Consider the following 27310-nt stretch of genomic DNA (forward strand, 5'->3'; position numbering starts at 1 on the left):
CAGACAAAAGAAGGCTGTTTCCAGCTGGTGTCAGCTTGGACCTTCTGGATCCCAGTCACACCAGACTTAGCAGCTGGACCTTGACAGGCTGGCTGAGGATCTCATGGATTTAATGAGATCCAGACAGCGCAGCCCTGGTAGGACCCTTGGATCTCTTGGAAAAAGAAGGAGGGACTATTGTTTATAGAAGTCTTCTGATTTTTATGACAGTCCAGCACTAGGAAATATTACGTTTCAAAATGGAAGTGATTTACTCTTTGGTGCTAGAGCAAGGGCTGTTAACCTTTACTGGCAAATCTGCCTTGGATTTTGGCCTACCTAGTGAAACTTTTCTCTAAAGGATTCTCCTTTTCACCTCCCAGAGTCCATACCTCTGCTATTTCTGCCTGCTTATGCAACCTCCTCTGTTTTCTGTCATGAAATGGCTCATTAAAGGCATCATCCTCTTTAGACCACCAAAGAGAGCTCCTTTTCTCTCCTGGGACCTCAGTTTTGTTCTGGAGAGGCTCACTCTACTCTACTTTAAACCAATAGCTTCAGCAGATATCTAATTCTTAACTTGGAAAACTGCATTCTTAGTGGCTATCACATTAGCTCATAAAATCCCAGAACTGCAGGCTTTAATATGTAAAGAGTCCTTCCTTAGATTTCATTCTGACAGTTTCCTCTGAGGGCTAATCCCACCTTTACGCTCATTGTATTACCGAAGTCCTCTTAAATATGACAATTCATCTTCCAGTATTCTTTCCAAACTCTCAGAATGCAGGAGAGAGAATTTTACACTTCCTAGGCATTCACATGTAACTCAGATATTTACTGTACAGATCTAAAAATTTAGAAAGTGAGACCAGCTTTTTGTAGCTTTTACACCTAATAAAACAGGTAAGCCTGTTAACAAGCAGACCATTTCTAAATGGTTCTCCAACTGTATTACTTCCTGTTACAGACATTACAATGAGCAAGTGCCATTGCACATTAGCACTCACTCAAACAGAGCTACTGCCACCATTGCTGCTTTCACAAGAGAGTGCCCACCAGAGAAATTCTAGAAGCAGCCGCATGGTTTTCAGTCTACACTTTTACTAAACACTATAACCTGGCATTCTTCATGAGCCATTTACATCTGCAGTCCTGCATGGAACTTCTTTCTTCCTCCTAGCTTCAGTCCCTGTTCTACCCATTTTCCTAGCTTCAGTCCACATTCTACCCATCTGTTCAACTCTGGGAATTCTACAAAGGTGTCATTACTACAACAGTGAAACTTTGAGCATAGTACTATTGTGTACACTTCTTTTAAATGTAGATGTTCATATCTTCACTGTTACAGTAGTCTTTCCCATCTATCTCAGCTATGAATTGGGGTCTGTACCCCTTCCCCTTCTTCCATTGACAAGTCTCCTTCCCTTTACATGATCATTCCCTTAAGGTCACCCTAGCTATTCCCTACTGGGGATAATGGGGTCATTTAGTGCTTCTGCCTAGGATTCAGAGTGGCTTACAGTCCTGAGGGGCAAGAAAGACTTGAAAATATGACTCCAACCAGTGACCCTTATACCTTGACATTGAAGGGGAGGGCATCTGCCAGAGCATGTGGAGAGGATTAAAGTCCCCGGTATTCAGGTCAGCCAAGGACTTGCACAGCAGGAAATCCCAAGTAGTTATTACTGCAACATTGAAGATACTCAAACATCTACATTTATGTTAAGTGTACACAACTGCACTTTTTGCTTGGCTGGTCTTGCTTAGCTATTGATCTTCTTGAACTTCTCATCAGACAAAGCTGCCTTTGTTTCAAGAATGTATTTAGCTATTCCTTTGTTAAGATGGTAAGGGAACTGATCCTACCAGATGGAGCATTTTCAACCATGACCTGGGCCAAGAGGCAATAACATGACATAAAAGAGGAGGATTTTTGAAACTGTAGGAATGCTACATTTCAAACCACAAACCAACAGACTGTAGAGTAGTATATGCGTTCATATAAGCAGAAACATAACCTACAGTAAAAAAGATATAAACTTAAGTATTGTATATATTTAGAATAAATAATAAGGAAATATGTGTGAAAAATTGCTAACATCAGAAAAAAAATACAGAGAATTACCTCAGCTAGGAAGCAACATCGAATTCAGTAAATTTACAAATCAAGATTTAAAAATGAATCTGGGAATAAACAAGAGTAATTTAACATTAAAGTCAATTCATTAGTATCAATCATAAGTGTTTTTTTAGCTTATTTTTCGAGTTATTTATAGCAGTTTGTGTACTGTATATTTTTCTAGCTAGTTTCACTGTGTGTGATTTATTAACTGGAAATTGTCCACTTTTATTAAGCATCTGTTGGGTTGTTTGATTCTGATAACTTGTTTGCAGTTAAAAGCTTTCTCTAGAGGGTCCTTTAGCTGTTTAAAACTTTCATTTAAAGGCTCACTGCTGATTTTCTACTGTGAGAAACATTTATGCAGTTTGTTTCTCACCCTCCCTCCCTATTGGTATGCTGTTCTTATAGTTGGTGGCTTGCAGTTGCCCGCCCCTACTGTAAATTTGATCTGGGACCCTCCTCCTAGTCTAGTGTCATTACCTCATTCTACCTCCTTTCTCTCTTTCCACTTAAAAATTTCTAAGCTTGTTTCCTGCCTTTCCTGTGGGTAGTCTAGTCTGGATACAGATTTGCTGTGTCCAGGACTATTTGTGGGCTTCTAAGCCCCCAAGCCTTTCTGTGTTGGAGGGAAGCCTTCTAGCTTAATTTTGTTTCTTAGAACTAGCCAGTTTTTTTTTGTTTCAGCACTCAAGTCTGTTTCTTTGAGCTCAGCACTTGTTCAGAACTTATTGTAAGCACTAAATAAGCTACAAATTACTACAGCACTCAACTTTCCTCACTGTCTAGAGTAAAACAGTTTCTAGTACTTAACAAATAAGCACCTATCCAGGCATGTCTAAGTGTCAGCTCCCAGTGTTTTCTCCTGTCTACCTGATGAATCTGGGCATCTTGGGGCAATGCAGTAATTGCCTCATGTACACAGACAACCCTCTCCTCCTACCACCCAATACTACAACCTGTGAGAGATGCACTTATATAGCCAAACTGGAAGCAAAGCTCTCTTCACCTAAGACTGAACTAGACAGTCAAGAGGAGAAGGTAAGCACTTGCACCACACCACACTTAGCACATAGTCCCTCAAAACCTACACCACCAAAACACACACATAGAAACACAAAACACACACCTACATTCGCGGAGGCTGTCAGTCAAAACCTGCCCAAGCAGCAGGGACCTCCAAAGCAAAAACACAAGCAACCTCCACCCCCCAACACAACCCAAATGACACATAGCCCACAAACTCAGTGTGCCACTCAACCACGGCCCATAAGGCATAACAACGTACCCAACACTCTAGTCATAGGTGACTCTATAGTCAGGCACACTGATGTTCCACTCACCAGGCTAAACAAGGAGAAAGTTACTGTCAGCTGCCTGTCGGGTGCCAGGATCTGCCACATAACGCATGCACTCAGGTCACTCCACAAGTACAAATATGGCTCTGTCATTGTCCATGTTGGTGTGAATGACCTGAGACGTACCTCCCTGGACTACATGAAAAGGGACATGGAGGAGCTGTCTGATCTTGTAGCCCAGGCGGGTATGACCCTAGCCCTGAGTAGCATCCTGCCATCACCCAGAATGATACCACAGTACAAGGAAAAAATGATTGACTTCAACAATTGGCTAAGCTTCTGGTGTCATTCTAAGGCGATCCAGTATCTGCCTGGGATGACATGATCGACAAACCACGATGCTTTGCCAGAGATTGCCTGCACTTGTCGCCCCTGGGATTCCGGATACTGGCTAAGGCTCTAGCCACCAGTATAGTGCCTTTTTTAGGCAAGGTTCAAATGACAAAGTCACCACTGTAACAGGTACAGGCAAGAAGAATCTGAGGGTATTGCTACTCAATGGTAGAAGTCTAAACCTCAAAATGCACGCACTCGAGGCACTCCTTAAAATGGAGAACACCAACATCTGTGCAGTGACAGAGACCTGGTTCAAGGCTCCAGAGAGTACCCCTGCATTACCAGGCTATAATTCATACCACACCTTTCGGCCACCTAACCTGGACCGAAACACTAAAGGCGGAGGCGTGTCCATATTCATTAAGGATATCCACACCTCCAGGCTAGTTGCTCAGCATAATGCATCCAAGATTATCCAAGTGCAACTAACTCTGGGCAAGACCGCAATCCAAATTGTAGCTTGCTACAGATCCCCCACCATGCCCCAGGATTCCCACTCCTCATTTCTTGATACACTGGAAAATATTAGGGTACAACCTAACTCCCTAATAATGGGCAATTTCAACTACCCTACCAATAACTGGGAAAACTACTTGTGTACCAACTCTTGTGCTCAACATTTTCTGGAATTCATAAATTCCAATGCCTTGGATCAACTTATCCACACCCCCACCAGGGGTAGCAATATCCTAGACCTGGCTATTACCAACATGGGCAACCAGTGCTTCACACCAGAGGTCAATTCCTCATTGGTCAGATACGACCACAAGCTAATCACCCTATACATCTAATTCCCACCACCACCCCCCATTAGGGAAACCACAGTAAAAAATTTCTCCAAAGCCAACTTCACGCTTCTTAAGACAGAAGTGGCAAACTTCACGACTCCCATGCTGACGGACAATAGAGGTATGACTGCTGAATCCTACACAAATGCACTTTATAAGCACTTACATGAGTGCATGGATCGTGCAATCCCTAACAGAACCAAGATGCTATCCTCTGAAAAAAGGAAGCCAATCTGGTGGTCCCCAGCCATAAACAAACTCTACAACAGAAGAAAGAAACTGTTGCAAAAAAGAGTAAAATCCCATGATTTGAGAAACTCCCTGGTCAGCCTCAGTAAGAAGCTGAGATCCCTCATAAAATCCTCCAAAGCTAGTTATGAAAATAAAATCGCCACTGACTTTAAAGACAAACACAAAGCATTCTATAGCTATGTCAAGAATCTCAATGGCAACACTCAGATCTGCTCTGAGTTGCAGCACAATGGCAGTAAATATACAGAACCAACTGATATTGCCAACATCCTGGCAGATAGGTTCAGTGCTAACTTTAACCCCCTGTCATCTCCTAAAAGACCCATCTCTATACCAGAAGAATGCAAAGTTCCTGTAATCATGGCTGCACAGGTAAAAAACACACTATCCAAAGCCAAGAACACAGCATCCACGGGACCTGACAACATCCCAGGCTGTGTTCTACATGAACTACAGAACGAACTGGCACCCCACTTAAGTACCATGTTCAATCATAGCCTCACCTCAGGCTATGTGCCCACTGAATGGCACACAGTGACGGTTATCCCACTCCACAAAGGGGGAGTTACCACAGACCCCGGAAACTACCGCCCCATTAGCCTAACGAGCCTGGTCTGCAAGGCTATGGAACATATCATCATGGAATTTATAAACAGTGACATTGGTAATCTCCAAACTCATGACCCCACCCAGTTTGGGTTTGTAAAAGGCAGATCATGTCTCCTAAACCTGATAGACTTTTTTGAAGCAGTCACTAAAGCCGTAGATGAGGGTAAGGTGGTTCACACAGCCTATCTAGATCTCGCCAAGGCTATCGACATCATCCCCCACTCTGGAATTATAGATAAACTCACTAAACTATGTATAAATCCTATGTCACAAGATGGGTTGCCAACTGGCTCACTGACAGAACCCACACTGTGAAAGTAGCAGACTCCAAATCCAACTTCAGACCATTGACAAGTGGAGTACCACAGGGTTCAGTCCTGGGTCGTCTCCTGTTTGGTATCTACCTCTCTGAAGTACAGGCTAACACAGAAGGTCTTTGGCTAATGAAGTTCGCAGATGACTGCAAACTAGGAGCCATAATCAAAACCCCAAAAGATGTGGACATCCTACAAAAGGGCCTCACTGAGACAGATGCCTGGTGTCAAAGCCATGGCCTCAAGCTCAATGCCAAAAAGTGCATTGTCACCCCTTTTGGTAAAAACTCTGTACCTATGAACTACCACATAGGTGGTAGTCTACTTAACACCAAAAGTGTGATGAGACCTTGGGACACAGGTGGACAGTAGTCTCTCCTTTGATAATCACATCGCCACAGTAGTCAGGAAATCCTTCTACGTGGCACACCTCATCACAAAAGGTTTCTCATCCAGGAAAAAAGAGGTCATTGTTCCCCTCTACTCGTCACTCATTAGACGCATTATAGAGTACAATGCCCCTTTTGGTATGTACCTCACAAGACATCTACAACAACTGGAAAGGCCACAGAAATACCTCACAAAGAGGATTACCGGCCTCAAACAGATGCCCTATGCAGACCGTCTCAAAAAACTTCAGCTTTACTTCATCCCATATCGCCTACTCAGAGGCGATCTCTGCCTAACACACAAAGCTATGTCAAACCCAGAGCTTTTAGACATGCTCCACTTAAAGAAATCCCAATCCCTATGAGGTACACACTCTAGGAACCTAAGCCTTGTCACCACAATAAACAGAACATGCTGGAGGGATAGATTCATGTCCCAGAGACTTCCCATACTCTAGAACAAACTACCTATCTATATCAAACAAAGCTCCTCATTAGCACTCTTCAAGAAAAATTTTGATGATTGGATGGGAGATAGGAAATTCACCCCGGGAATCACTTCTGTGGCTCTGCTCAACAGTGGCACAGGAAAATAATTTTCTTGGGTGGCGAAAGCCAGGGTACCTTTTGGCTAGGCTTATATAGGCCCTAGGGCCAATATCTAGTACCTACCTATGAACAATACTATATATAGATCCGGGAAGCTACTGAGATATTACTGTAGGTATAAATGTAGATTCATTGTAACTGAAAAATTAATTTATGAAGGTGCTGCTGTGTTGTACTGGAACTGGAACCAAAGTCTTCTTAAGACACAAAGTCTTGTTGGCTGTTTACTGCTGAATCAGTGTCTGGTTATAACAGAGTTTTGCATGACTGCATTTGTAGTTGTTTAAAGCACAGTGCCTTGCAAATTGCACACTGATAAAGAAATATACTTTGCAGCACAATACTGTCTTACTGTAAGCACAGTTACTAATAAATAACTTATTTTTGTAACAAAAGGCATGTACTCTTTTGTCAGTTTGTAGCATAGATGTGCAAAGGTTTACTTCATGATTACTATGGAAAATTATACCTGTTTCTCCTATACAATACCTTGAAACAAGTGTGTTCCTACCAATACCTCTAACACAGTTTGATTTACAGTTTTTATATATTCTTTTAGTCACACACTTTAGATCCTGCTTTCTTCTTTTGTACAGAGCTTTTGTGGGAAAACACGTTATGTCTGTTTTCAGACTTTCCTGTTGTTCTTTTGTGAAACCGTTTAATGTTTACTTGTAAGCACTTCTGCTAATGTGAGAATGCACACAATATTTGCCTTTTAGAATTGTTTTCTGCTGATTCTATAAAAAGCCATGCCCATTTATCTATGAGAAAGTACGTTAAGCTTTTTTTTAATATTGTGACTGACAAACATGTCTTTTAGGAAATATCTTGTGTTCATTAATAGATGTTTTTTGTTTTTCACTTATTTTAAACAGAGCTATGTCACACAGTAAGGATACCAATTTTACATTGCTAAGCTCTATACCTACATTCAACAGACTTTTTATTTTATGCTTTACCTTTCAGCATATTTATAGCAGAATTAATTTTAATTTTTTATTCACTGTTTAACACACTCAAACAATTCCCTCTCTTTATTTTAAAACAGTTTATATTGATTTGTATCTTTTGGTCAGATCATAGGAAACAAAACCTTTAGTCTTTTTTGATACAACAAGTCAAAATGCAGTTTTACACAGTTAATTCAATGATAGCAAGTATTACTACCAAAACTGAATGTATCTAACAACTTTTTTGCAGACCATTTGGTGAAAATATTCCACCAGTTATATGAGCTGTGTCTGCTATAGGTTTTACAGAACTTAATTTATGACTTAGAATTGTTTTATTATCTTTTTGCATTTGTTGAATTAACTGTTTACTTTTATTAATCACCTTATACCAAGAGTTTAGATAAACTAATATCTACAAGAGGCAAAGGCTATGTACACTATTTACATTAGCCTGACACTATAACATATCTTAATGTATACAGTTACTTTATAAGTATGCCCAATCCATTATCAGAGTGTCTGATCAATTATTGTATAGTGTCAATCAACAACTTTTCCCCAATGGTTGTTGATAAATGGCTTTGGATACATTCTTAGTTCTTTAATTTTGATTTCCAATAATGCTGTCATCTTTGTAGGCTGTAGAAGTCTTCCAAAGTTGGTATTGTGTTTGTATTCCATCTTCTTGTTATACACTTACTTGAAATTGCAAGTATAGTCCATACTTGATACATGTTTGACGTATTCAAATGAGGACCTTCATTCACATTTAATAATACAAGAGCTTTAGTTAAATAAAATGATTCATTAAATTGAGCTTGTAGAAAAAATATACAATGTTAATGTCATTTTAACCATAACATTGTGGTCATATTTTTGAACTGCCCATACACTTTAGTTGACAGCGAAGTGAACATCTTAAAGTTTAATACTTGAGGATTTAAAAGAAAACATGGTTTATACACTGAAGAATGCTATTTACATATTAATCCATTAGCTGTATGAGTACAATATTTTAATATAATTTTTTTAACTGGCGTAACCAATACTGGTACGGATAAAATGGTGGTCCAAAAAACAGTGATAAAATTACAACTTGACAAATTACTTTTGAACTTGTTTTTTTTACAATATGTCCTGTACAGTATGTATTTACACAGACTGTTTGCTACTCATGCATTTTAATCCATGTTTTTTTACACATATCAATTAGACATAAATTTTATTTACACTGAATTCTTTTGCATTTTTACATACAAAGTCTGCAAAGTACTGTGACGCCCATGCCCTGGCCCAGCAATCAAGGAACCTCAATCCTCACCACTAACACCAGTGAGGGGCATCTCATATAGGAGGAAAGGATAACAAATACACACAATAAAGTGCAATTCCCTTAAGAGCACACAGATATCACAGTCAGTCTGAGGCTGGTCGCTCCTTTGCTCTCCAGGTCCCCAATAAGACTCCCCACTGGTACAGCTATAGGGTCCAGCTCTCAGCCTAGTGGGCATGCTAAAACCTCCTGCACCCTCTCTGTCCAACCAGCGCTTCATGTCCCTGCCCAAGTAGCTGACACACACACACACACACACACACACACACACACACACACAAACACACACACTTTGAGAAGAGTTTATACAACCACTCCTGGGGAAGGCTGGCACAGGTTCTTCAGCTGTGCCCCTTTTTCCCAGACTGTACAGTAGTACCAGATGCCACCACCCACTAATATTTATCAGCTACTCAAAGGCCCTTAAAAGGGTGTAAAATTATTGCTGTGCAATATTTATTATCCAATTGGTGGTATAGCCCAGGGCTAAAGCTATTGGAGTGGCTTTGTACAATTTTACCAAAGGCATGCAAATATTCTAAAGAGCTTAAATTATCTCTACAGAAACAGCCACAGTTGAAAGGGTTTAAAAATATTTAATAACAAATAGTCAGAACACAAGACAATACTTTTACTACACAGTGCCAGTCAAGAGTTCAGAGATCACCGAGAAATACTTAAAATAATTCAGTAGTACAGTTCTGACATCACAGAAAAACACTTAGTCTAATCTTTCTAGTTTCTAGCTATTTCTAGCTATTTCTAGGAGAAAACAGAAGTCTAAGATAAGCTTACATATAGAGCAAGACAGTGCTGGTGAGTTGGATGGTCAAGACAAAAATGCTTAATGCTCTCTGATTCTCTCTGTTTTAAAAATCACATACCTGGTTCACATTACATCATTCTTCACACTTCCCTGGGTTCCCAGGCTAACGTAAACTACATTTATATTCTTCACCTCTGGGCAGAAACCAGAGCAATAATGGACATGTATGTATGTAAATTCTAGCCATTAACTCTGGCCTGAAAACAATAGGCAGGATGCCTCACTCTAGACTTACTGGCTCCGAGTTTTACATCAAAGGGTCACAGCATGCTTTACTTGGCCAGTAGAGTGCACTGCTGTTACATTTTTTCCAGTTCTACATGTAACACTATTTTTTACCATTTAAGACAACAAGCCTGTGGTTTACATTAATATTTTCAGATGACAAAATTATCTCCAAAATTCTATATGGGTAGGCTGGCAGCCTTCACCTGTCTTCACCCAATCTTCAGAAGTACATTTAGTCTAATTTACAAATTTAGTAACATTAACATTAAGCAAAAGCTTTTTGAAAAATGTTGATGTCTCTTTAGAAATATCTAGTGGAATTGGCACCAGAGGCATAACTCCTGTTATTTTAGGTATTAAACTACATACCCATGCTTTTTGCATATCAGCATTGTCTTGCCAAAACATATTAAAAGATGATGACCAGTCTTGATCATTTTTTCACATATTTTTACTTTCTCATATAGCTTTACAGTTTAACAGGTTGCAAATACAAGTTAATACTAACCAATACAATATTAACTAGCATGATAGCCTTTAGCAACTTGTAAAATATCTTGGCCTGTCAGGTTTAATCTGTTTAGCTTTATTAGGTTAGTAACAAACTGTGGACCATTGTCTGATGTGATAATTCTTTTTGGCCATTTCCAATGACAAAATAATTTTGTTTTACAAAGCTTTTGCTGTTTACTACTACTAGTAGGTATTTATATCCTCCTGCATAATTTATTTGAACTGTATGTATATTATGGCCTGTCTGCTGGCTGTACTTGATGTAACTGAGGTTTTTTACTTTTAACATTTATTTGCAAACAAATTATCAGTGACATTTTTATTTATTTACTTTACATTTGTTGACTGGGATAGTCCAACTGGATACATGTCCATTTTCAGTGGAGGCCCGGGGAGAAAAGCTGCAAAGTAAAACACAATTCTATTACATATATCTAAATAAGGACAGTTTTGCAGGTTCAGCTGGTAATACAAAAAATAGTTATACAAATGCTTTAGTTTACACAAGGTTTAAGGAATAGAAAATACAACTGTGTTAAGTTGTGAAAAGAATTAATTCATTACATAGTGAGATGATTAGTCGGGTCTGGCACAGGGACATAGCCAGTGTGCTTTAAAATAAAGTTTAAGACTTTGAGATATCGACAAGGAGCGAGTTCAAGATTTTCCCAACATGGTTGGCAAACAATGAGTCACCAGCTGAATTGTTAGATTTGACAGTTTGAGAGCAAGTATCTATCCTGGCAGAGGGCTGCCTCCCAAACATCTCAGATGCTCAGGTGAAGGCTGCCTTCTCCAAAGCAAAAAACACTGCTTCCATGGGACCAGATGGTGTCCCAGGTTGTGTCCTAGATGAACTACAAGAGGAACTAATCCCTCAAATAAAACAGCTATACAATCTCAGCCTCACTACAGGATATGTGCCCACAGAATGGCGTACAGCAACAGTGGTCCCACTCCACAAAGGTGGAGCCTCTACGGACCCTGGAAACTATCGCCCCATTAGCCTGACTAGCTTAGTCTGCAAGGCTATGGAGAGGATCATCATGGAGCTCATAAACAAAGACATTGGGGACCTACAGACACTAGATCCTACCCAGTTCGGCTTTGTCAAGGGCAGATCTTGCCTTTTGAACCTAGTTGACTGAAACAGTCACCAAAGCCATAGATGAAGGGAAGGTAGTCCACACAGCCTATCTGGACCTTGCAAAGGCATTTGACACAATACCCCACTCGGGCATCATAGATAAGCTATCCAGCTTAAATATAAACCCCTATGTCACAAGATGGGTCACATACTGGCTCAAAGACAGAACCCACAGAGTGAGAGTTGCTGGAGCCATGTCAGACTTGAAACCGGTCACAAATGGCGTCCCACAGGGTTCTGTCCTGGGACCACTCTTGTTCGGTATATACTTTTCCGAGGTACAGGCAAACGTGGGAGGACTATGGCTCACCAAATTCGCAGACGACTGCAAACTGGGCGCCATAATCAACTCTCCAGCTGTCACAAACATCCTTCAAAAAGGTCTCACAGAGTTAGATAACTGGTGCCAGCGCCATGGTTTAAAGCTAAATGCCAAAAAATGTATAGTCATACCCTTTGGCAAAAACAATGTGCCCACAAATTACCACATAGGCGGAAACCCATTAAGTACAGAGAAAGTTATTAGGGACCTGGGGACCCAAGTTGATAGCAATCTATCCTTTGAAAACCACATTGCCAAAGTGGTTAGAAAGACCTTCTACATAGCCCACCTCATCACGAAGGGTTTGACATCTAGATCAAGAGAGGTAATCGTGCCCCTTTATTCATCCCTCATCAGGCCCATCATAGAATACAATGCCCCTTTTGGGATGTACCTTACCCGACACCTGCAGCAATTAGAAAGACCCCAAAAGTATCTCACCAAGAGGATCAAGGGTCTCAAACAGATACCATATGCTGCTAGGTTAAAAAAACTCCAGCTCTACTCAGTTGCATACCGCCTACTTTGAGGCGATCTATGCCTGACATACAAAGCTATGTCAAATCCAGAGTTAATGGACATGCTCCACCTCAGTAAATCTAAATCCCTTAGAGCCACACGCTCGAGGGACTTAAACCTCAGCAAAGAAATAAATAGAACTTGCTGGAGGGACAGGTTCATAACCCAAAGGCTCCCTTCGCTCTGGAATAGAATTCCAGTTCATGTGAGGCAGAGCACCTCACTGAATCTCTTCAAGAAGAATCTCGATAAGTGGATGGGGGATCGTAGGTTTGTCCCAGGGATTACTCCCGTGTCACTATTAGACAGAGGCACAGTAAACTAAACCTTAAAAAGGACACAGTATACTCAAATCAAGGGGTGGCGTAAGCCATACAGAATCGGGCTAGGCTTATAATTGCCCCAGGGCAGATAGCCTAGTATGAACCTATGAACCTATGAAGTGGTCTTAGGTTACTGCAGGGTTTGATAACAGTTTTAAGTGAAGGTGTACTGTCAGGCTGGTTTAGTACTTTGTGCCACTAAAAGTTGGTTATACTGAAATAGGCTTGGCAATTCTAACCATCCAAGGTGGTGCAGGTTTTTACAGTGGTGTGTCTTGTATGGCATTCCTGTGGCAAATTGGGCAATATGGTTATAACAGTTAGTGAGTTTATTCAGTTCTGTTTTGCCTAGGTTGGTGAATAGTGGAGAAGCATAGAGGAGAGTTGAAAGAAGGTGAGAGCATGCAATGGCTATTTTAGTGGCTAGAGTTTAGGAAGGGTTTAATCTTGTAGAGTGAGCCAAGTTTTTTGTTGATGGTTTTAACAGTCAGATTAACAGGCATATCAAATTTGAGATTGCTGTCTACTGTAATGCCTAGAAGCTTTGTGTGGGTATCTGGGGAGATTATAGTACCATTGTTAGATTTAATGAAGAAGGATGGTACAGTGGATCGTCCCGTAGGGGAGAACAGCAGCAACTTAGTTTTATTTGGATTAAGGATCAGGTGATGGTCTTTTAGCCAATTTTCTAGTGTATTGAAGGTGGTTTGGGATAGTCTTTGTAAGTCGGACTGGGTGGTAGCAGAGCAGATAAGGGTAGAGTCATCCGCATATTGAATGCATTTTGCCTCTGGGATGACTTTATAGAGATCATTGATAAATATGGAAAATAGGAGAGGTCCAAGTATAGAACCCTGGGGAACACCCAGAGTATTGGGTAGGAGGTTAGAAATTCTATTTTGCCGTAGGACGGATTGTTGTCTGTTGTTTAAGTAGAAATAAGTCCAAAACACAATCACCGTACCAATACCAGAGTCCTCCTAGCAAACACAGGAATCAGCAAACAAAAGAAAGGCAGGACACTGCTGTGTAGTCTTTGTTTAATAAAACACAATAAAATCCAGAGGTGAGCGCTTTCGGGATAACACCCTTCTTCAGACATTTTAAAAAGTTCAAATCACTTGTTTAAATATATCACAATTAATGACACAACATTAAAACAGCCAATCAAACATTAATAAAAAACACGCCTCCTCTGTAAAGCTGGTCTTAAAGGGACCAGATTATTAAGACCTGGTTCCCTATGTGCCTGCAATTCTATAATCCAGCGTGATTCAAGGGATTCAGTAATACTCGGTAGGCAGAAGGTCAGCAGATAGGGTGGTTGGTTTTAGTTTTTTGATTAGACTTCGAATATATGATGTAGGAACTGGTTGAAAGCTAAAGGACATTTGGCTACTAGGAGTGGTATTATTTGGACTGCAATGACTTGGGGGTAGCTTATTGGCGAGGGACTGAATAGTCTCAGTAAAGAAGCTATTAAAGGTATTTGCTACATCAGGTTGTTTATCCTTACAGGCTGTCGGGGTTGGAGTGGAGGTACTTCCTGGGTGCAGAAGTTTGTTTATGCCTGCCCAAAACTTTTGCGGGTTAGCCTGGTTATTCTGCTGCAGTTGATAATAGTAGTTCTTTTTATCTAGTAGGATGGATTGTTTAGTCATATTCCTTAATTGTCGGTACTTGGTATGATCTAGGGGAGCTTTTGTAGTACTCCATAGGGCTCACACTTTGTTTCTGGTTTTCATTTTTGCTTTGGTATCTTTAGATAGCCATGGTGCTATTTTTGTTTTAGTTCGAGTGGAGCGGGCAGGGGCATGAGAATTAAGGATGGTTAGAAATTTGTGATTGAAGTGAGCAACCACATCATCTAGGGGTAAGTACTTTAGGACCGACCAATTGCATGATGCAAGTTCAGATTGGAATTTTGACGGGATAAAGTCCTTCTTGTTTCTCACTGTTTTTGTGGTAGGGTGTTGGGGGTTAGTGCCCTTGAGTCTTAGTATAAAGGTGAGAGAGTGGTCACTTAGGTCATCAGGCAGGGTTCCTGTTTGATACAGTTGGGGAGTACTATTTATAAGTATCCAGTCCAGTATACTTTCTTTGTGATGTGGTTTACCTATTCTGGTGAGGTAGGATATGACCTGATTGAACTCAAATAGGTTTATATGGGTGGCTGGAGATTGAATGGAATAGGTATTCCAGTCTATGTTAAAATCCCCAAGTACCATGGTTTCTTGGGGGTAGGTACTAGATAGCAAGTGGAGTACATTTTCCAGGGTGGGTACATTATTCCCAGGGGGAATGTATAGACAGACAATATTTATACATTTGTTTTTATTAATTTGCAGTTTAGTGGAAATAATTTCCGCATTATTGATTTGTGGTGGTTGTGAGGGATGGATAGATAAATTCAGTGTTGTTTAAATAGTATCACTACCCCACCCCCTTTTCTACTGGTACGATCTAGCCTGTGTATGTTGTAACCAGGTGGTAGTATTTCGTTGTCATGGGTGGAGGGTTTTAGCCAGGTTTCAATTAGGCAGAGTATGTCAGGTGAGTGAAGACCCATGAGAGCATGCAGATTATGTACTTTATTATTTATGCTTCTAATATTTAGGTGAAATGTCAGAAGGGAGTTGGGGGTCCTATTCAAAGGTAGAGTTTTGGTTGGGCTAGTAGTGCAGGTTATGGGACTAACAGGAGTGGGTGGTCTTGTGTTTGGGTGGATGTCACCATCTGTTGTGAGATTGTAGTTGCATCTTATAATAAGTTTTAAGAATTTACTTATTAGCTTTTGGTATTGTCTGGATTTGTGACTTAGGTATGTGGAAGTAATGGGGTGACAGTATAGGTAGGATATGGAACTAGATTTTGGGCAGTATATTAGGTGTACTGCAGTGCTTGTTGCTGAGGTGGGAGACGTTTGGGAGTTAGGGTAGTGAAATCCTGGGTAATACAGATTTTCATAGTAGATGAGGAGATATGGAATAAGCATTAGGGGTAGTAATGAGTAGTGCAACATTGTATATACTAACCAATGTTATTGGTGGTAGAGACTATGTAGATGGCTGATATTAGTAAAATCTTAGGGATAGGAAGAGATAGTGGTGGGAGGTAATGAGCAATACTCACTTATGGAAGTTGTTGTTGATTAGTTATAACCAGAGGGGGTGTGGTTATCTTATTATAAATTTAGCACTACTGGGGGCAGCTGCTAATAGGGGGCAGGGGAGGCGGAGTGGGGCTACAGCAGTTCAAGCACTTCTCCCAGCCTACAAGATCAAATGTAAATACTGGAAAAAGGTACTATAGGCACACCAGAAGTTTTACTCATTTCCCTAAGGTCTAACAATATGGAGTTTTGAAATGGGGGTTTTACAGATCCTTGTATCTGGGTACTACTCTTTACTCTTTAGTTTCCAATTAGATATGTAACTAGAACACCTAGCAGTGCACCAGATCCAGGAGTTGGCATCTATATTTGGCATTAGGCAGAAACTTAGTGTTAACCTTGGCAATGGATTTTTTTGAGAGCTAGTAGCAGGACTGAGCAGTTTGATTCACGTCTGGGTGGTTTCCTTCTGCAGTTTCTTTACTTTCAGGGAGGGTACAGTATTTAGGGGGTATCACCTGGTAAAGAATGCTAGATGAAAAAATGAGAAGGCTACAGCATTGTTATTATGCCTAAGATTCAGGAAATATGGTGTTATAAACTTACAGAATTCAACTTTGCCATTTTCAACAGTTAACATTAACCCAGTAATATTAGTGATACCATACAAAAAACTCTATCCACTTTTTAACAAGTAAGAGCAGCTAGACCAATTCTGCAGTCGCAACAACATCCAAAAGTACCAACCAGCTGATAGTTATCTAAGAGCAGTTAAGAGATAGTTTTATATCGGACACAGTAGCTACATGCATGCAACGCTAAACGCTACAAGCGTAATCGCAAATGTGGTGACTAGTTATGGAACTCAGTAGGCAGAATACAGTTTAAGGAATTAAAGCATTGCTTCTTAACAGTAACGTCTTTTAGTCAGTGAGCATCTACACACATACAGCGCTACATGCAGAATCTCGTAAAAGTAATGATTCTCGCTAAGTATGCACTTCAGTTAACAGAAACAAATTAGAGAATTCAGTCTTAACGCATTACAGCTTAAAACAAGCATCTATATGTAACAGTTATTTGCAGTACATACCATGCCACAAGCAGGCTACTGGGTCCATATACACTTAGATGTTTTTTCTATGTCATGCATGCATAATTGTGATGTTTTATTACAATTACCAAATAGTGCTGCATGTGAACACTTAATTATGTTTTAATAACCATACTGTTTTTGAAAAACAGAAGCCACTTGCCTGGCAGTCAGTCTTGTTTTTTTACCTTATCTGCCCAACATTTTCTGTAACTACTCATTTATCCTTTGAAGGTCTGAGTTTACATTTTAGACTCTGTAGACCATAGATAACCCTTTTAGCACTTTTTCTTTAATCATCTGTTAATACACTTGCAGCTTGATAGTAGAATGCAGTTGTAAAATACTTAGCATTATAAAAAGTATTTGTGATTTGCATAACTATGCATTTATCCTGTCATTTGTTTTACAGAGACTGCTTGTCTAATACCATCTGTGATTTTATTTTTTTAATTGTCTGTCAGAGTTTTACTGTTTGATATGGTGTTACTATACAATTATAAATATATATATACAAAAACAAAGTAAATATTAGCTTAACTAGCGCATGCTTATTTACATTACTTACATTTACTGTTGTCTGACTTTTGCTCTTATATATTGTAAACAGATGCACTTTTGATGAAAAGAAAATGCATGCATGTCAGTCTTGTGACTTCAGATTTTTACTGTTACTAACTACTCTCATTTGATTTTTATGCACTATAACTGTTTTGTGTACATTTTGTCTATGCTATGAGAATGGCAGTCATACACTCTATTTTACTGTAGTACTGATAAATGTCTTGCTTTAACTGAATGAAAGTTTTAAAACATTTGAGAATGATTTGTCCATACATCAGATCCTACATTGTATGCCTAACCATTTTAAAACACAAGCATATTGTAAAATATACCTTTTTTGTACAGATCAGCTGTAGTTTTCTGCTCTTTTGAAAATGTTTTAAGCTCAGCTGATGTGTGCAGGAAGTTAGTCTCTGTTAGTTCAGCTAATTTATTTTTTGTATTCTGTAATTGCTGTTTTTTAACCAGATTTTTTGTTTTGTGACTGCTGTTGAAGAGTAAATTTTTTTTTTTGCATTTTTGCAAAGGCTGCCTGATATTTTTTAGTAACGTGTTTTGCGGAATTTAAAGCTTTTATGCACTTTTGAAAAAATGTTTGTATAACTTGTTTAAACTTTTTTGTGTGTCTTTTAGAAGTCTATTAAGTTTTTTGTAACAAGATGTACTAGAGGTTTTGTTAATGACTGATTTGACTGTTGTTGTAACGCTGAGATTAATGCAGTGGCAGAACATAACTGTTTTAACATTTGAATATAATGTAAGCATATTAAGTTTTTTTTGTTTTTTTACTATTAAAAGTTTGTTTGTACAGTCTAACCTTTGAACAATTGCAAGCACTATATTTTTATGACGTGCACAGAAAGCAGTTTTATACGATTTACACAATAAACATCTGTCATACCACACATGGTTTTGTTTGAGATACCAGTCAAATATTGTAATTTACTTGCATAATGCCTTACTATTAACTTGTCCTAATAAGGTTTTACATTTGCTAATATGCTGTGTATACCAGCATTTTATTTTGGATACAGGCTAGGGTCACCATTGAAAAATTAATTTATGAAGTTGCTGCTGTGTTTTACTGGAAATGGAACCAAAGTCGTCTTAAGACACAACGTCTTGTTGGCTGTTTACTGCTGAATCAGAGTCTGGTTATAACACAAAGTTTTGTATGACTGCATTTGTAGTCTGTTTGAAGCACAAAGCCTTGCAAATATGCTGATAAAGAAATATACTTTGCAGCCCAATACTATTTTACTGTAAGCACAGTTACTAACAAATAATTTATTTTTGTAACAAATGACACATACTCTTTTGACAGTTTGTAGCATAGATGTGCAAATGTTTACTTCATGATTACTGTAGAAGATTATATCTGCTCCTCCTATACAATACCTCGAAATAAGTGTGTTCCTACCAGTTTCCTCTAACACAGTTTGATTTGCATTTCTTATATACTCTTAGAGTCACGCATTTTAGATCCTGTTTTCTTCTTTTGTAAGGAGCTTTTGTGGGAAAACACGTAATGTCTGTTTTTAGACTTTCCTGTTGTTCTTTAGTAAAATCATTTACTATTTACTTGTAATCACTTCTGCTGATGTGAAAATGCACACAATATTTGCCTTTTAAAATTGTTTCCTGCTGATTCTATAAAAAGCCATATCCATTTATCAATGAAAAAGTATGTCAAGCTTTTTTCTAATATTGTGACAAACATGTCTTTTAGAAAATATCTTGTGTCCATTAATAGATGTTTTTTGTTTTTCACTTATTTTGGTCAGAGCTATGTCACACAGTAAGGATGTCAGTTTTACATTGCTAAGTTCTATACCTACATTCAAGCAAACTTTTTTATTTTATGCTTTATCTTTTAGCATATTTACAGCAGAATTAATTTTAATGTTTTATTCACTGTCTAATACACTCTAAGAGTAACATCATCTTAATAGAACACCATAGGGAAGTTGTTAGCACAATATTCATACAAGTGAAGGTGTTTTGATCTGTCATCTGGTAGACATGTCAATGCTTGTATGTTTAATTAGAAAAAACAATTAAATGAAGTAGTTTTAACATCTGTGATCTGGATGTCTTGAGTAGATACATTTATTACTATGTGCAAGGTGTGTTTTTAGGCATTTCCAAAGGGCTGATAGAGTATCCTAGTTTTGCACATTCTGTGGAACAGTTGTAGGTGCTAGGGGAAATTTTGCAGAATGTCTTGCTGAAGTATATGCCAGTATTTGCATTTGAGAAGCTTATTACTATATAGATAATTATTATTTAAAGTTTAAAAGCTAAGGTACTAAAGGGAAATATAGATCTGATATTGTTAATCCTCTTTCATTCCTTAAGCCTGGGTTATCGTTTCCGACCTCTGAACCAAGCCAGCCATCTTCCAAGCTCGCAACAGCCACAAACTTTTGAGCTAAACTCTTACCCACAATTCCCCCTCTCCCTGTTACCCCAGATTTCGTTTGCCGCATCGCCATTCAGTTGTGTCAAGCCATTTCTCTTGAGCTAAGTAAACTTCTTTGATAATACTTTATCATATTGCAGTTATTCTCTGTTCTAATTTTGTTAAATAGTTATTTCTTACCCTTTCACATCTAGCAACTCTTTTTTGTTTTTTTCTAGCCCTTCTTTCTTCTTACCACGAGGTAACTCCTTTACCATCATTGGTAAAATCTTTCCTGCTTTACCTTCAGGTATTTCTCGTACCATTGTTGGTACCTTCTTCCTCCTATCATGGCAGAGAAAAAAGGTGGTCCGGGTTTTAAAAGATGTGTGGATTGTGGGTATAAATTGCCTATTTTGGATGCACATGCATTATGTGTTTACTGTTTGGGTGTGCCTCACTTGACTGTTGACCCGCCTTGTAGGATTTGTGCTAATTTTTCAAACAGGACTTTGGTGGAAAGGAAAATAAACTGATTTTAAAGGGACTATTTAAAATCTTCCTTTTCAGAGGCTATTTCTGGGTCGGAGGCTTCAACCCCTCCTAGTTCCCATAAGAAAAGAGATGAACACAAGAAGGCCAAGTCCCTCCCATCGTCTCCTGCTGGGGACAACCAGGAACCGAGACCTAAGAAGGCCAAACTTTCTAGTTCAGATTTGACTTCTTTGGCCCCGAGGCTTTTGGTGCCTAGATCTTCGGCACCGAAGCCTTCAGCACCAGGTTTTGTGCCCTATACCTCATTGGAACCGAGGGGCCCCTCGGTTCAGACTACCTTACGGCACCGACCTTTTCCTTGATGCAGACCTGTCTGGTGTCGATGACTGTTCCGACCTCCGCTCCTGCTTCGACTCCAAGTATTTTCACGGCACTGACTATTCTCTCGGTACTGACCACCTCGTTTTCCACACAGACTCTTTCAGCACCTACTGTAGGGCCAACTACCACTTCGGCACCGACCTCATCGGTGCAGACCTTATTTTCCACACAGAGGATTTCCTCGGTACCGATACCAGTAGTACAAGCCTTAACGGCTCCATTGTTTTCGGTGCAGTCACCTATTTTAGCACCGTCAAAAGACTCCTTTGTGGGCAACGAGTTTCCTGTATCCTTGGATAGACCTGACTCCCCTTCAGCTATATCTGTGAGATCCACTAGATGCCTCTTGGAACATGATGTGGTGCGCCTTGTAGATCAATTGCTTTTGGCCAGAGGTATCCAACTCTCCAGGAACTACTCTTCCTTTGGAGGTGATCATCCATCTCCAAGGACTCCTACTTATTCTCCTCCTTCATTCCCTTTGAAGTCCCCTGCTGTAGCACACACTTCCCTCACTTCGGCTCCTTTCATGGATCTCACTAAGAAGTCGCAGTTGCCTTTGTGGCAGGAGATACTTATCACTCCAGTCACTGCTCTGGATGCTAGCTGTGATGTATGTACCCCTGTTTTTCACAGCCATCCAGGGACTCAGAGGCAGCGGGCTGATTTGCTTGAGAGTGGTGTGACTTCCTCGGGTGGACCAGCCTTCCAGCTCATGGAGAAGGCTCTTGCGTCAGTTGGTGATCCTGTGCTATCAGTGCCCCTGTCCTCCTCTGGACGACAGTTTACACAAGGCACCTCTGGCGGACACCGGGTACAAGGGCCTCAGGAAACACTCCTACTGGAGGCCCCTTCTGCGCTGTCTTCTCCAGATTCTCCCCTGAGGAAGTTCATCGCAAGAGTTTGTGTAAGAGGAAGCACATGGACTCCCCAGAAGAGTCCCTCATGGAAGACGCAGACTTTGATGATGGGAAAGGGTCCCCTCGGTCACCCTCTGAGGTATCCTTTGGAGATATCCTCGAAATACTTAAGCAGTGAGGTGATTGGCGGCCCTCTAACCTGACCTCTGAAGAGTCTTGTGTTCCTGCAGGTCTTTCGTGACCGGCCACCCCTACCTCTTTGGTTACTCCACCTGCCGACAACCTTGTCCAGCTCATCATGCAGTGTGCATGGAAGGCTCCTGATGCCGTTAATGCCATTCCCCGCAGGCCAAATAAAATCCTGTCCCCTCCAGATAGTGAGCCTCACTGTTCCAAAGGTCTTCCTGTGGATGCCTTGGTGGTGGTGGCCACAACAAAGGATCTGGCAGAAGAAAGCCAGACTGTCCACCCGCCCAACAAAGAGTCCCGGGTGCTGGACAGATTAGCGAAGCGTACCTTTGCATCAGCGACCTTTGCTATCAGGTCCCTGAATTATATGGCACATTTTACCAGGCTTCAAAGAGACTTAATTTCTGAGCTCTCTAAAACCTTGGCCGGTGCTGTGTCTGATGAGGTCCGGGACAAAGTGGCCTCACAGCCACCCTTGAATCAATTTCTAACTCCTCCATGCGTCTGATTTCTCTTGCATCAGAAGGAGCAGCTAGAGCAGTGAGTGCAGGCATAGTCATGAGACGGCATGCCTGGATGCACTTGTGTGATTTCGCGGAACATTTCAAGGCTTCCTTTCTGAACGCTCCCATTGAAGCCTCTTCGTTGTTTGGATCCAAGGTTAAGGACACACTAGCTAGGTGTGAACAGGACGGTAAGACCCTTTCTGACGTGGGTGTCCGCTGTTCTTCCCCTCAACGGGCTTTCTCCAGAAACCAGAAGAGTGGGAAAATGTGGTACAAAAAGTCTCAGGGTTTTTTCCGTGACACATGAGCCGAGTTTTCCCCTAGAGGCAGAGGGAGAAACTCATATGGAAGACTCTCCTTTCGGGGCAGTGGAGGTCCGTGTAACCAGGGTTCCAGAGATTCTTTCTCTGGCCAGTCCTACCAGCGCTCCTGAAGAGCGACCCAACTGCTTTCCTCTGGAAGTGGTTGGGGTCATTTCTCTTTGTACCCTTCCGCCTGGCTAACCATTACCACCGATTCTTGGGTATGAGAGATAACCAGAGGTTATCATATTCCCTTCGATCTTTGCCCTGCCCCACTAAGGAGCTTACCCGACGTTCCACCCAGTCAAAAGGTAGAAGCAGCATTAGAGATTTCAAAGCTGTTAAGAAAAAGAGTCATCCAAATAGTCCCACCAGACCAGATAGGATCCGGATTCTACTCAAGATTATTTTTAGTGCCAAAAAAGACCGGGGACTGGAGACTAATTTTGGATCTCAGTGTGCTAAACAAATTCGTAGAAGTACAGAAATTCTGGATGGTCACAATACAGTCTATCCTCCCATTATTGGAGGCAGGAGATTTTATGTGCTCTATAGATCTTCAAGATGCGTACTACCACATAAAGGTGGACAGACCATCGAGAAGATTCCTTCACTTTCGTGCGGGAGCCAGTCATTACCAGTTCCGAGTACTGCCCTTCGGACTCTTCACAGCCCCCAGAGTGTTCACCAAGTGCATAGCAGTTGTCACAGCTCACCTATGACTGCAAGGATTCCGGGTGTTTCTATACCTAGACGACTGGCTCATCACTGCAACCACCAGACATCTATTGGAAGAAGCCTTGGCATACTCTCTTCACACCACAGAAAGGCTAGGTGTAACTATAAACTGGCAAAAATCCAACTTATCCCCATCCCAATCCATAGAATTCATTAGGGTCCTGTTGGATACAAAGAACTGCATGGCATCGATTCCAGAGCACAGAATTTTAAGGATAAAACAACTCATACCCATCCTCTCAAGGGAAAGATCCACAGCACATTCTGTCCTCCAGCTGTTGGGTTCCATGGCAGCTTCCATCACTATTGTCACCCTTGTGAGATTCGACATGAGGCTTTTACAATGGTTAATACTCACCCAGTGGTACACTTTTCAGTTTCCTCTATCATCCCAGATTCGGGTGACTCAGAGATGCAAACAAGACTTGATTTGGTGGATGTCACAGAACCCGTCACAATGGTCTCGCCCCTTCACACCCCAACAGCCCAAAGCCACAGTGACCACAGATGCCCCTCTGATGGGGTGGGGGACTTTATCAGGGGAAGACAGTCCAAGGCACTTGGTCGGACGTAGAGGCTCATCTGCATATAAATGTCCTAGAACTGAGGGCGGTGCTTCTAGCGTTGCAAGCATTTCATCCCCTCCTTCCGTCCAGGACTATTGCAATACAATCGGACAACATGGCTGTAGTCTGGTACATCAACAAACAAGGCGGAACCAAATCCTACCCACTTTGTCGGGAGGCCATGAGGATATGGCAGTGGGTGATGGTGACCAACCGCTTTCTTTTAGCAACGCACATTACCGGGAGTTCCAACATGATAGCAGACAGATTGAGCAGGTGCATTCTGCAGCCACACATTTGGTCTCTGAATCCTCTTACAGTGGCGGAGATCTTCAGCCACTGGGGTTTCCCTTTCTGCGACCTTTTTGCATGTCCAACCAACTACAAGTGCAGCAATTACTTCGCCCTGATTCCCCCTTGGGGACAGTCACCCAGGGATGCTCTAGTCCACGAGTGGCCCTCGGGTCTGCTTTATGCCTTTCCCCCTCTTCCTCTCATTCCCATGTTCCTGAAGAAAGCCTGCCGGTTAAAGAGCAAGATTATCCTCATTGTGCCATATTGGCCTCGGCAAATTTGGTTCCCCTTCTTATGGCTTCACCTGCTAGATCAACCATGGATTCTCGATCCAACTCTGGATTTGATCTCCCATCCGCAGAGCCTGATTCACCCCAACCTGAACAGCCTGAAGCTCACAGCTTGGCTCCTCCACTTCAGTGATTGCCAGGCAGACTGATCTTTCTTCCCCAGTACGTGACATTCTTATTGCGTCTCATAAGTCTTCCACCAGAACTACTTATCTCAGCAAGTGGAAAAGGTTTACCATTTGGCTGAAGGAAAAAGAGATAGACCCTTTTTCAGCACCAGTGCCTTTGGTACTGGAGTACCTGTCCAGTTTATTCCAATCCAGCCTATCTGATTCTACCATTCGAGTTCATTTGGCCGCGATATCTAATTTTCACAATGGTGTCCATGACTCTTCTCTTATGTCACACAAATTATGCAAGACTTTTCTAAAAAGCGTAAATCATTTGAAACCCCCTTTTAGAGAACCTAGCCAGCCATGGGATCTGTCTTTAGTCCTGCAAGCATTGACTGTGGCTCCTTTTGAACCAGCTTTTTCATGCAACCTCAAGTTTCTTTCTTGGATAACTTTGTTCTTGGTCACCATTACTTCTGCCAGACATATCTCTGAACTTCAAGCTCTGTGCATCAAACAGCCTTACTTAGTCTTTCATAAAGATAGAGTGTCATTGAGAACTAATCCTTCCTTCCTGCCAAAAGTGATCTCTGAAATGTCCATTAACCAATCCATTGAATTGCCAGTTTTCTTTCCCAATCATTCTAACAGAGGAGAGTATTGCCTATATTCCCCTGACATTCACAGGCAACTTCATTTCTTTCTGGACAGAACTAAGGCTTCTCGCAAATCAGATCAGCTGCTCCTGGCCTATTCTGGTCCTAGACATGGATGTGCTGTTTATAAGGTTACATTGGCTAAATGGTTAAAAGACTGTGTAACATTTAATCTGAAGTAGGAGATTCATTTGTCTGCAACCTGTGGGTTATGGATCCGATATCGGATCCGAACCGGCATGGTTTTCCAGCTATGGATCCAAGCTCTCAGCTCCTCCCCTCACCCATAATGCCCTGCTCTACCCTCATGACCTCAGATCTCGTTTGCCGCGCATGGTGACTGGATTTGTTTCTCAAGCTCTCAAGCTAAGTGGTAGTTTTATTGTTAAATTTCAGAATTTTGAAGTTTGTATTGATTTTTTGAGTGAAAGAGTAGGTTTCCCCTTTGATATTTTTACTTTTTAGAGGTAATCTAAAAGTTTTATCCCTCCCCTCGCTGTTGGCGTAGAGTGTGTGTGTTGGGCCTGTGTGTGTATTAGTTGTATAGTTACTTTAGTTTGGTAACTACTTTTTTTTTTAGACTAGGATGGCAGACCAACCCAAGTCTATATTCTCTAAATGCTCCGAGTGTGGCCATAAGCTTTCCCCAGCTGATGGCCACACTGTGTGATGCCTGGGGTTGAACACCTCACATCTGGATGTTCCATTTGTGCAGGGTTCAACCCCAGGGCATTGAAGGAGCGGAGGTCCAAGCTTGTTTTGGCGGGCCTTTTACCGCCGGACTCGGCTCCGACCTCCGCTCCTTCCGGAGTAACCGTGCCTACGGTTATTCCTCTCGGCACCCTCCTCCTCCTGGGACTCAACCTCCCGTTTCTGGTTGGAGGAGAGGATGCTAAGAAAAGGACGGAGGGAGAAGCACCATAAGCAGCGGGCCAAGACCTCTGTTTCGGCCCCGCCAGCCAAGCGGGCTTCTCCCCTGCTCCGTTGTCGGCTCGGTCTCCTCCTTCTCGGCTCCGGTCTCCTGTGTGTTTTCACGGGACCTGAGGAGGAGGAGACCCGATCTCCGTCGAGGCTATCGAGGAGGCACGCCAGGCCTACCTCGGTAGCCCCGACGAGATCCACGCAGCCTTCGGATGCTGATTTGGACCGGATGATGAGAAGGTTCATCCAGGCCCAGATGCAGATGGGAGTGCTCTTGCCTCCCCCCCCCCCTCTGGGGGGGAGCTCAACACCCTTTTCAAGCCGATTGCTCCTTCTCCGACCCGCTACCGGGTTCGGAGCAGCTGAGCCGAGCAGCCGGGCGGGGTGGGTCGGCGCCAATAGTACTGTGCCGGATCCGACCCTGCCCTCGAGTGCATCGGATCCGACCTCGGAGCCTGGATCCGAGCCTCGGATCCGGGGATCAGTGCTCGCCGCGCCGTCTGTGTCGGGCGCACTGTCCCTTCAGATCCAGCGCGGCGCGGCTCGATCCACTCTTCGGATCTGAGGGAGCCGATTGTCGGATCCTTTGGTCGAGGTCGGCTCCCGGCGTTTGATGTAGTGGAGAGGGCCCTGTTGAGGGTCTCCGGACCCCCGGCACTTGTTTTGGCTCCGTCCCGCGCTCCCTCTGCACTGGGCCAGGCTTCCACCATCCGGCCCTTGGGACAGCCCGCTTCTGTGCCCCAAGTTGCTCCAATGGAACAGGTTGCGGCTTGCGAGGAGTCCTCTGACAGCCCCCCAGAGGATGTCCCTCGCAAGCATACGTGCAAAAGGAGGCACATTGACTCCCGACTCTCTCACGGAAGACACGGACTTGGAGGAAGGGGAAGGCTCCCCACGGTCACCCCCCGA

General features: G+C 41.9%; 1 protein-coding gene across 1 annotated transcript in view; it reads left to right on the plus strand.

Moving 5' to 3' along the window:
• The window catches only part of MCTP2 (multiple C2 and transmembrane domain containing 2), a 2216888-nt gene that overhangs the window by 752288 nt on the left and 1437290 nt on the right, over positions 1 to 27310 (plus strand). The window lies entirely within an intron of this gene.

This window comes from Protopterus annectens, chromosome 8.part1 (assembly GCF_019279795.1).
Source record: "Protopterus annectens isolate FY-2018-M chromosome 8.part1, PAN1.0, whole genome shotgun sequence".
Taxonomy (NCBI): Eukaryota; Metazoa; Chordata; order Ceratodontiformes; family Protopteridae; genus Protopterus; species Protopterus annectens.